The 12,303-nt window shown below is 38.8% G+C and overlaps 1 non-coding gene across 1 annotated transcript; it reads left to right on the top strand.

Annotated features, from left to right (window-relative positions):
- Positions 1-6,524: 6,524 nt before the first annotated feature.
- Positions 6,525-6,604, top strand: LOC123573798 (small nucleolar RNA U2-19). Its single transcript, XR_006698530.1, has one exon. It is a non-coding gene; the product is annotated as a small nucleolar RNA U2-19 (small nucleolar RNA).
- The last annotated feature ends 5,699 nt before the right edge of the window (positions 6,605-12,303 follow it).

Raw genomic sequence — 12,303 nt, 5'->3', positions numbered from 1 at the left:
TTCAACATGGTGATTGTATTGTAATGCATATGTAAGTAAAGATGAAGTGATTTTTTAAGATTTGTTAAATGATCTACTAAGCAGAATAGTCACATTTAACCCAGAACCATTTCCATGCTTGAAGGACATGGGTTGAGACTATTTGCATTACCAGAACATTTGCTGACTGAGTTTCCTTGAAATTAGATTAGATAAAAAATAACTTTCAGAATCTTCTCTTATTATGTAAAACTGCACAATATTTGTACTGTGACATGTATATGAAGAAAAACCAAGATTGTAAGTTTGATCTTCAACTGGAGATCAAATTTACTACTGTCTGATTATTTCTCAGGATTCAGAATAAGATCTATACAGTTAGAAAAAGGGAGCAAAAAACAGCTGAGGGGATTTTTTTTAAAATTTTGTGGGGCTGCCAGTGGTAGGATGGGGGAAGGTTTGGTATAGAAAGTTGTAGTGGAAATGATTTTAGTTTTGGAATCAAAACTACAAGCCTCAAATTCCAGTTCCATCAACTGTGTGGTCGTGGGCAGTTCCATTATTTTTCTGAGCCTCAATTTCTTCTTTCAACCTATTAAATGCAGAATTAAAAGGGTGCCTATGTATAGTTGTGCATACTGAATTTGCACACTTCCAGGGCATGCAGTAGTGTTTAGCGGAGGTATTGCAGGAGTAATACAGGCATAATAGAGTTGTGTGGTAAGGAATCATCCTCATGGAGCAATTGAATCATGGTACTCTCAAAACCTCAAATTCCTCCCCATTCCCATTAAAGAATTTCAAACTCTATTTGGCAATAGTATCCTATGACTAAATAAAAACTACTTTTTGGGATTTCCCCTCCATTTCATTCCTTTCAATAATACTTTTCTTCAGTTTAATAATATTCTCAGTACCTGTGGAGGGAAGTCAGGGACCCCGAATGGAGGGACCGGCTGAAGCCGCAGCAGCAGAACATACATTGTGAAGATTTCATGGACATTTATCAGTTCCCCAAATTAATACTTTTATAATTTCTTACACCTGTCTTTACTGTAATCTCTGAACATAAATTGTGAAGATTTCATGGACACTTATCACTTCCCCAATCAATATCCTTGTGATTTCCTATGCCTGTCTTTACTTTAATCTCTTAATCCTGTCATCTTTTTTGTAAACTGAGGAGGATGAATGTCACCTCAGGACCCTGTGATGATTGTGTCAACTGCACAAATTGTTTGTAGAGCATGTGTGTTTGAACAATATGAAATCTGGGCATCTTCAAAAAAAGAACAGGATAACAGCCATCGATGTTCAGGGAACAAGAGAGGTAACTTTGAACTGGCCGCCAGTGAGCTGGACAGAACAGAGCTATATTTCTCCTCTTTCATAAGCAAATAGGAGAAATGTTGCTGAATTCTTTTTCTCAACAAGGAACATTCCTGAGAAAGAGAATGCACCCTGAAGATAGGCTTATAGACGGCCCCTTTTAAGGCATCCTATCGTCTTTTATGGTCAAAGCCGAAGGGATGAAATAAGCCCCGGCCTCCTGTAGCGCTCCCAGGCTTATTAGGAGGAGGAAAATTCCCACCTAATAAATTTTGGTCAGACCGGTTATCTGCTCTCAAACGCTGTTTCCTGATAAGATGTTATCGACAAGGCCTGCGGAAACTTCATTAACAATTTTAATTTCACCTCATCCAGTGGTCCTGTGATCTCGCCCTGCCTCCATTTGCTTTGTGATATTTTATTACCTTGTGAAGCATGTGATCTCTGTGACTCACAACCTATTTGTGCACTCCCTCCCCTTTTGAAAATCGCTAATAAAAACTTGCTGGTTTTACCGCTCGGGGAACATCACGGATCCTGGCAACATGTGACGTCTCCCCCCGACACCCAGCTTTAAATTTCTCTCTCTTGTGGTCTTTCCCTTTATTTCTCAAACCAGCTGAGACACTTAGGAAATAGGAAAGAACCCGTGTTAAACCGCAGGAGCAGGTTCTCCTGATAAGTACCCACTACACTCTTTTCTATTTCTGTGTTTCTCTTTGTAATGTTTTCATGTTCCTGGAATTCCCTGCTTTTCCATATTTACTTAAACCCCAAACTTACTGGTTCTTCAAGTTAAACCCAAAGTCCACCTATTCCATGAAGCCTTCCCTGATTCTCCTTTCCCTGACTGAAAAACATCTTTCTTTCACCAATTTGCCCAGCATTATTCCTGCATCTGCCTCCACCTGAGTCTTCTGCCTTGGACTACTGGTTTTATTTACATGTCTTATCCTCTCTTTCCCATTGGGAGCAGGATGGAAACAAGATTCACACGCGCGTTACCATTGTATTCCTCACAACATTGAGCACAGGGCTATGCATAGTTGGTGTGCTGGATTACCTAGGGTCAACCTGGCATCACTGCTACCCCTTTCTAAGGTCTCCACTGCAGGAGAAGCTGAGAACGACATTTCCCAGAAACCCACTGCAATGGGAAGCACGTGCACAAGATTTGGAAGAGAAAGGGGTCATTATTTTCTGGAAGTGGCTGCAGGCACATGACCAAGATATGAGGTTTGAAGCAGTTTCCAGGTGAGCTTCCCGAAAAGCACCTGTATCACTCCTGCAGACTGAAAGGTCAGAGGGAATCTCCCAGAGGTTAATTTCAGCTGTCTTTTGTGCAAACTCTTGAGAACTTCATAGTGCATAGGCTGAGTTTGTTGCTGTCAGCCTTCTTCACCTTGGCTTCTGTAGCCTTCTAACCATTGGGTAAGCCTCTAATTCCCTGCATTGAAAATATTCATACTTGGAATATATTGAGAGGCTTCTGCTTTCATGTGTAATCTGTGACTGACTTGCTCAATAAATATTTGGAGAATGAATGAAAAATAATTCCATCATATTAAAAAGTCAGTAGTTATTCCACTGATATTTATCATTCAAGGGGAAGACGCTAATACTAATTGTGAGTCATATGGCAGGCAGTTTCCTATGCATTATTTACCACCTTCCAGTAATCTTGATAGATCACTGCTATTGTCTCATTTTATATGTGGGGATACGGAAAAATAAGAATCAAACAGATACACCAACTCACAAAGCATTGCCTTAATGCTCTACCATGTTACCTTAGTGTATATCAACTTAGTGCATGCTTTAGTGGATAATCACAAGCAATTTCAAGGCCCATTTGAAACTCAATATTAGCCACATTTTTCAGTTTTTCCTACCCACCCAGAGCAATAAATCCTGAGTTCCTCTCAATTATACCACTGAATGGACTACCTATAGCAAATGGATTCAATTAAAATATTTGAGTCTTTTTTTTTCAATTGTTTAGATATTATATACTTACCTATTGCTAAGAATGAGCATTTTTTATGGCAGGTGAAATGACAATGGTAGAAATAATATTTTAATATCTAAAATTTGGGGTGAGGTGGATTTAAAAACTCAAAATGGAAAGGACATTGTATCACAAAAGACCAAGCAATATACATTACCAGTTACAGTTTAGTTACCCACTAAAATCTGTTTAGCTTGTTTGGAACATGTCCAATAACTACTTCTCCTTGACCTTATGTAAATGCTGAAGACTTTGATCCTAAATACAATCACCTGAAATACTTTTTAAAGAGTTATCGTTCATTGCAAATTATGCAGAATGTTTCAGAGAACATAATTATGTGTGTGCTTATAAATATTGCAGTCATTCAATAAGTAATTTTCTATATTTAACAATAAAGTTAATTTATACGTTTGATTTAAAAAGGAAATAGACAGAATTACCAAAAAATATAGTGGTAGGAAATGTAAAATTTGCAGTAATATATTTTAGAAAAAAATCTCATTCAAAAAGGATTAATGTTCATGAGTTAATATTTAACATTTTCCTAGAAAATTGGTAATCCCACGAAAAGATTAAAATACCTATGAATATAGCTAACTGGGGAAGTAAATTATCTGCAGTAAGAATTATAAAACACTGCAGAAAGAAATCAGAAATGACACAAACAAATAAAAAAAATTCCATGCTCATGGATAAGAAGAATCAATATTGTTATATTGGCCATACTGCCCAAACCAATTTACAGATTCAATGCTATTACTATCAAACTACCACTGTCATTTTGCACAGAATTAGAAAAAACTATTCTAACATTCATATGGAACCAAAAAAGAGCCTAAATAGCCAAAGCAATCCTAAGCAAAAAGAACAGAGGCATCACATTATCTGATTTCAAACTATACTACAAAGCTACAGTAGCCAAAACAACATGATACTGGTACAAAAACAGACACATAGACCTAGAGAACCCAGAAATAAAGCTGCACACCTACAATCATCTGACCTTCAACAAAGTCGAAGATAACATGCAATAGAGAAAGAAGTTGCTATTCAATAAATGGTGTTGGGATAAGTGGCTAGCCATATAGCTAACTATAAAAACCCTAGGAAAAAAATCGAAGAAATGCCTTTCTAGACATAGGCCTTAGCAAAGATTTCATGACAAAGTCTCCAAAAGCAGTTACAACAAAAACAAAATTTGACAAGTGGGAACTAATTGAACTAAAGAGCTTCTGCACACCAAAAGAAACTATCAACAGAGTAAACAGACAACCAACAGAATGGGAGAAAATATTTGCAAACTATGCATACAACAAGGGTCTAATATCCAGAATCTATAAGGACCTTAAACTCAATGAGAAAAAAACAAAGAACCTCATTTAAAAAGTAGGCAAAGGACATGAACAGACACTTCTTAAAAAAAGATATATAAGCAGCCAACTAACATGAAAAAATGCTCAACATCACTAATTAGTAGAGAGATGCAAATTAAAACCACAATGAGATACCATCTCACATCAGTCAGAATGGCTATTACTAAAAAGTCAAAAACTAACAGATGTTGGCAAGGCTATGGAGAAAAGGGAATGCCTATACACTGCTGGTGGGAGTGTAAATTAGTTCAGCCACTATGGAAGGCAGTTTGAAGATTTCTCAAAGAACTAAAAATGGAACTACCATTTAATCCAGTAATCCCATTATGGTTACATACCCAGCAGAATATAAATCATTCCACCAAAAAGACACATGCCCTTTATGTTCATTTCAGCACTGTTCACAATAGCAAAGACAGAGAATCAATATAGGTGCCCATCAACAGTGGACTGGATAAAGAAAATGTGGTATTTACACACCATGGAATACTATGCAGCCGTAAAAAAAGAATGAGATGGCCGGGCATGGTGGCTCACGCCTGAAATCCCAGCACTTTGGGAGGCCAAGGTGGGTGGATCACGAGGTCAGGAAATTGAGACCATCCTGGCTAACACGGTGAAATCCCGTCTCTACTAAAAATACAAAAAATTAGACAGGCCTGCTGGCGGGCACCTGCAGTCCCAGCTACTTGGGAGGCCGAGGCAGGAGAATGGCGTGAACCCGGGGGGAGGCAGAGCTTGCAGTGAGCCGAGATAGCACCACTGCACTCCAGCCTGGGCGACAGAATGAGACTCCATCTCAAAAAAAAAAGAAAAAAAAGAAAAAAAGAATGAGATCATGTCCTTTGCAGCAACACAGATGCACCTAGAAGCCATTATCCTAAGCGAATTAATACAGAAACAGAAAATCAAATATCACGTGTTCTCACTTATAAGTGAGTGATGAATCTTGGTTATACACATACATAAAGATGGGAACAATAGACACCAGGGATTCTAAAAGGAGAGAGGAAGGGAGAGGGGCAAGGCTTTAAAAACTTTCTATTTGGCACTTGGTTCACTATCTGGGTGACCAGATAAATAAAAGCCCAAACCTCAGCATCACACAATATACCCTTGAAACAAACCCGTGCATGTACCCCCCAAATTAAAAAAAATATATTTTTTTAATCTCATTTTTAAAAACAATATGATCAATTAAAATAACTTAAATAACTTACCAGCAAAACATATAACAATCCAGAATTAAAATATTCAGAAAGCAAGCAAGTCATCTTGTACTACCAGATTCTTTTTGAAGAATAACATTTATAAAATGAAGAGAACCAATTTTACCTGCCTGTACTAAAGGAAAATAAGTTCAAGAAATGTCCTAGTTATAATTTTCAGTTAGCCCAACATTAACATTTCCCAGAGTTTAGTGTGACAGCCACTTTGAAGCCCTTGTAAATTCTATCACCTTGGATGAATCACAGCTGATTGGTTTATCAATGCATATAATTCAGATTGCTCTGAATAAAGTTGGCTTCCCTGAAGGACCCAAGATAACTTCATGAAATAAATGTATCACATCCAGTTAGTAGATGAGGCAAAGAACATTATTTATTTCAAAAGAGAAATCTTATTATTTTGTGGTAGAGTAAAAGCAAGACTGAATAGAAAATAAAATTGCTAATTAAGAAAAAGGAAAGCCACCTACACTCTTCACTCATGAAAAAGAAACCTAGCTGAGAAGACTGGCAGGCAAGAAACACCATGGACTAGTATGCAGGAAGAAGAATGTTGGAATAGAAAAGTTTATTAATTCTCTGAGATCTGCTCTTACTGAAGTGATTCAAGGAAGAAAATAATGAAATTTGAGCATCAGAAGACCTTCCAGTCTACTTGATGCATGAGCTCTACAGTTTTAAGAAGCAAAACTATAAAACAGTGTAAGAAGATGTATTTTTCCTCACCTCTATTTGTAATTTCATCTATTTATCCTTAAAAGCCACTCTTATAAAAGCATAAATTTTATACATATTTGCATGATAGGCACATTCACATATTGCTGTTGTGTTTTTCATTTTACAAGAACAATGTGCTTTCATTAGTGGGAAAATAAAAATGAACCATAGACAAGCAAAAGGCAGAAAATAGAAAACACTCAGAACTTCACTCACAGACCACTATCTTCAACTTTGTGTACCCACTTCTAAGGCCTATTCTTTTCTTAAAAATTCTTTAATTTTAAAATGCAGACATAAATATGCATTTCTACATGAACATGATCATATCAAACATATTTTTTCAATTTTTTCAAATGTTTTTATTTCAAAAGAGAAGCCTTATTCCTTTGTGGTAGAGTAAAAGAAAGATTGAATAGAAAATAAAATTTCTAATTAAGAAAAAGAGGTCTAGGTGGCTGGCAAGATGGCCAAATAGGAACAGCTCCAGTCTGTACCTCCCAGCAAGATCAACACAGAAGGCAGGTGATTTCTGCATTTTCAACTGAGGTACCCGGCTCATCTCATTGCAAATGGTTAGACAGTGGGTGCAGCCCATAGAGGGTGAGCCGAAGCAAGGTGGGTCATTGCCCCACCTAGGAAGCACAAGGGGTCAGGGAACTCCCTCCTCTAGCCAAGGAAAGCAATGAGGGACTGTGCTGTGAGGAATGGTGCATTCCGGCCCACATACTATGGTTTTCCCACAGTCTTCACAACCCGCAAGCCAGGATATTACCTCAGGTGCCTACACCACCAGGGCCCTAGGTTTCAAGCACAAAACTGGGCAGCCATTTGGGCAGACTCCGAGCTAGCTCAGAAGTTTTTTTCATACCCCAGTGGCACCTGGAATGCCAGCGAGACAGAATCGTTCACTCCCATGGAAAGGGGGCTGAAGTCAGGGAGCTGAGTGGTCTAGCTCAGAGGATCCCACCCCCATGGAGCCCAGCAAGCTAAGATTCACTGGCTTGAAATTCTCACTGCCAGCACAGCAGTCTGAAGTCGACCTGGGATGCTCAAGCTTGGTGGGGGGAGGGGCGTTTACCATTACTGAGGCTTCAGTAGGGGGTTTTCCCCTCACAGTGTAAACAAAGCCACCAGGAAGTTCGAACTGGGCAGAGCCCACTGCAGCTCAGCAAAGCCGCTGTAGCCAGACTGCCTCTCTAGATTCCTCTTCTCAGGGCAGGGCATCTCTGAAAGAAAGGCAGCAACCCCAGTCAGGGGCTTATAGATTAAACTCCCATTTCCCTGGGACAGAGCACCTCAGGGTAGGGGCAGCTATGGGTGCAGCTTCAGCAGACTTAAACATTCCTGCCTGCCTGCTCTGAAGAGAGCAGCAGATCTCCCAGCACAGTGCTCAAGCTCTGCTAAGGGACAGAGTATGTCCTCAAGTGGGTCCCTGACCCCTGTGCCTCCTGACTAGGAGACACCTCCCAGCAGGAGTTGACAGACACCTCATACAGGAGAGCTCTGGCTGGCATCTGGCCAGTGCCCCTCTGAAACAAAGCTTTCAGAGGAAGGAAAAGGCAGCAATCTTTGCTGTTCTGCAGCCTCCACTGGTGATACCGAGGCAAACAGGGTCTGGAGTGGACCTCTGGCAAACTCCAGCAGACCTGCAGCAAAGGGGCCTGACTGTTAGAAGGAAAACAACCCACAGAAAGGAATAGTACCAACATCAACAAAAAGAACGTCCACACAGAAACCCCATCCAAAGGTCACCAACATCAAAGACCAAAGGTAGATAAATCCACGAAGATGAGGAAAAACCAGTGTAAAAAGGCAGACAATTCCAAAAACCAGAGCACCTCTTCTCCTCCAAAGGATCACAACCCCTTGCCAGCAAGGGAACAAAACTGGATGGAGAATAAGTTTGATGAATTGACAGAAGTACGCTTCAGAGGTGGGTAATAACAAACTCCTCCGAGCTAAAGGAGCATGTTCTAACCCAATGTAAGGACGCTAAGAACCTTGAAAAAATGTAAGAGGAATTGCTAACTAGAATAACCAGTTTAGAGAAGAACATAAATGACCTGATGGAGCTGAAAAACACAGCACAAGAACTTTGTGAAGCATACACAAGTATCAATACCCACAGCAACCAAGTGGAAGAAAGGATATCAGAGATTGAAGATCAACTTAATGAAATAAAGCGTTAGGACAAAATTAGAGGAAAAAAAAATGAAAAGGAACGAACAAAGACTCCAAGAAATATGGGACCATGTGAAAAGACCAAACCTACGTTTGATTGGTGTACCTGAGAGTGATGGGGAGAATGGAACCAAGTTGGAAAACACTCTTCAGGATACTATCCAGGAGAACTTCCCCAACCTACCAAGACAGGCCAACATTCAAATTCAGAAAATACAGAGAACACCACAAGGACATTCCTCTAGAAGAACAACCCAAAGATACACAACCATCAGATTCATGAAGGTTGAAATGAAGGAAAAAATGTTAAGGGCAGCCAGAGAGAAAGGTCAGGTTACCCACAAAGGAAAGCCCATCAGAGTAACAGCAGATCTCTCTGCAGAAACCCTACAAGCCAGAAGAGAGTGAGGGCCAATATTCAACATTGTTAAAGAAAAGAATTTTCAATGCAGAATTTCATATCTAGCCAAACTAAGTTTCATAAGTGAAAGAGAAATAAAAACCTTTGCAGACAAGCAAATGCTGAGAGAGTTTGTCACCACCAGGCCTGCCTTACAAGAGCTCCTGAAGGAGGCATTAAATACGGAAGGGAAAAACCCATCCCAGCCACTGCAAAAACATATCAAATTGTAAAGACCATCGATAATATGAAGAAGCTACATCAACTAATGGGCAAAACAACCAACTAGCATCATAATGACAGGATCAAATTCACACATAACAATAGTAACCTTAAATGTAAATGGGCTAAATGCCCCAATTAAAAGACACAGATTGGCAAATTGGATAAAGAGTCGAGACCCATCAGTGTGCTGTTTTCAGGAGACCCATCTCACATGCAAAGACACACACAGGCTCAAAATGACGGAGGAAGGTTTACCAAGAAAATGGAAAGCAAAAAAATAAAAGCAGGGGTTGCAATCCTAGTCTCTGATAAAATAGACTTTAAACCAACAAAGATCAAAAAAGACAAAGAAGGGCATTACATAATGTAGAGGGATCAATACAACAAGAAGAACTAACTATCCTAAATATATATGCACCCAATACAGAAGCACCTGGATTCATAAAGCAAGTTCTTAGAGACCTACAAAAAGACTTAGACTCCCACACAATAATAGTGAAAGACTTTAACACCCCACTGTCAATATTAGACAGATCAACGTGACAGAAAATTTACGAGGATATTCAAGACTTGAACCCATCTCTGGACGAAGCGGACCTAATAGTTATATATGAACTATCCACCCCAAATCAACAGAATATACATTCTTCTCAGTACCACATTGCACTTATTCTAAAATTTACCACATAATTGGAAGTAAAACACTCCTCAGCAAATGCAAAACAATGAAAATCATAACAAACAGTCTCTCAGACCACAGTACAATCAAATTAGAACTCAGGATTAAGAAACTCACTCAAAACTGCACAACTACATGGAAACGGAACAACCTGCTCCTGAATGACTACTGGGTGAATAATGAAATTAAGGCAGAAATAAATAAGTTCTTAGCAACCAATAAGAACAAAGACACAATGTACCAGAATCTCTGGGACACAGCTACTGCAGCATTTAGAGGGAAATTTATAGCACTAAATGCCCACAAGAGAAAGAAAGAAAGATCTGAAATCGACACCCTAACATCACAAAAGAATTAGGGAAGGAAAAGTAAACAAGTTCAAAATCTAGCAGAAGACAAGAAATAACTAAGATCAGAGTAGAAATGAAGGAGATGGAGACACAAAAATCCCTTCAAAAAATTAATGAATACAGGAGGTGGTTTTTTGAAAAGACCAACAAAATACATAGACTGCTAGTCAGACTTATACAGAAGGAATAGAGAGAAGAATCAAATAGACACAAGAAAAAATGATAAAGGGGATATCACCACCAATCCCACAGAAATACAAACTACCATCAGAGAATATTATAAACACCTCTACACAAATAAACTAGAAAATCTAGAAGAAATGGACAAATTCCTGGACACATACACCCTCCCAAGACTAAACCAGGAAGAAGTTGAATCCCTGAATAGACCAATAACAAGTTCTGAAGTTGAGGTAGTAATTAATAGCCCACCAACCAAAAAAAAGCCCAGGACCAGATGGATTCACAGCCGAATTCTACCAGAGGTACAAAGAGGAGCTGGTACCATTCCTTCTGAAACTATTCCAAACAATAGAAAAAGAGGGAATCCTACCTAACTCATTTTATGAGGCCAGCATCATCCTGATACCAAAACCTGGCAGAGACACAACAAAAAAAGAAAATTTCAGTTCAATATCTCTGATAAACATCTATGTGAAAATCCTCAGTAAAATACTGGCAAACTGAATCCAGTAGCACATCAAAAAGCTTATTCACCACCATCAAGTTGGCTTCATCCCTAGAATGCAAGGCTGGTTCAACATATGCAAATCAATAAACATAATCCATCATATAAACAGAACCAATGACTAAAACCACATGATTATCTCAATAGATGAAGGAAAAGCCTTCAATAAAATTGAACACCCCTTCATGCTAAAAACTGTCAATAAACTAGGTATTGACGGAATATATCTCAAAATAACAAGAGCTATTTATGACAAACCCACAGCCAATATCATACTGAATGGGCAAAAGCTGGAAGCATTCCCTTTGAAAACTGGCACAAGACAAAGATGTCCTCTCTCACGACTCCTATTCAACATAGTATGGGAAATTCTGACCAGGGCAATCAGGCAAGAGAAAGAAATAAAGTGTATTCAAATAGGAAGAAAGGAAGTTAAATTGTCCCTGTTTGCAGATGACATGATTGTATATTTAGAAAACCCCATCATCTCAGCCCAAAATCTCCTTAAGCTGATAAGCAACTTCAGCAAAATCTCAGGATACAAAATCACTGTGCAAAAATCATAAGCATTCCTATACACCAATAATAGAGAGAGAGCCAAATCATGAGTGAACTCCCATTCACAATTGCCTCAAAGAGAATAAAAGGCCTAGGAATCCAACTTACAAGGGATGTGAAGAACCTCTTCAAAAAGAACTACAAACCACTGCTCAACAAAATAAAAGAGAACACAAACAAACGGAAGAACACTCCATGCTCATGGATAGGAAGAATCAATATGGTGAAAATGGCCATACTGCCCAAAGTAATTTACAGACTCAATGCTATCCCCATCAAGCTACCACTGACTTTCATTACAGAATTAGAAAAAACTACTTTAAATTTTATATGGAACCAAAAAAGAGCCTGTATAACCAAGACAATCCTATGCAAAAAAACAAAAAACAAAAAAACAAAGCTGGAGGCATCACACCACCTGACTTCAAACTATACTATAAGACTATAGTAACCAAAATAGCATGATACTGGTACCAAAACAGATACATAGACCAATGGAACAGAACAGAGGCCTCAGAAATAACACCACACATCTACAACCATCTGATCTTTAACAAACCTGACAAAAAAAAGAAATGGGG

Source organism: Macaca fascicularis, chromosome 5 (genome assembly GCF_037993035.2).
Source record: "Macaca fascicularis isolate 582-1 chromosome 5, T2T-MFA8v1.1".
In the NCBI taxonomy this organism is placed as follows: Eukaryota; Metazoa; Chordata; class Mammalia; order Primates; family Cercopithecidae; genus Macaca; species Macaca fascicularis.
The sequence above is the reverse complement of the archived record's forward strand: the minus strand, read 5'-3'. Positions and strand labels throughout refer to the sequence as shown.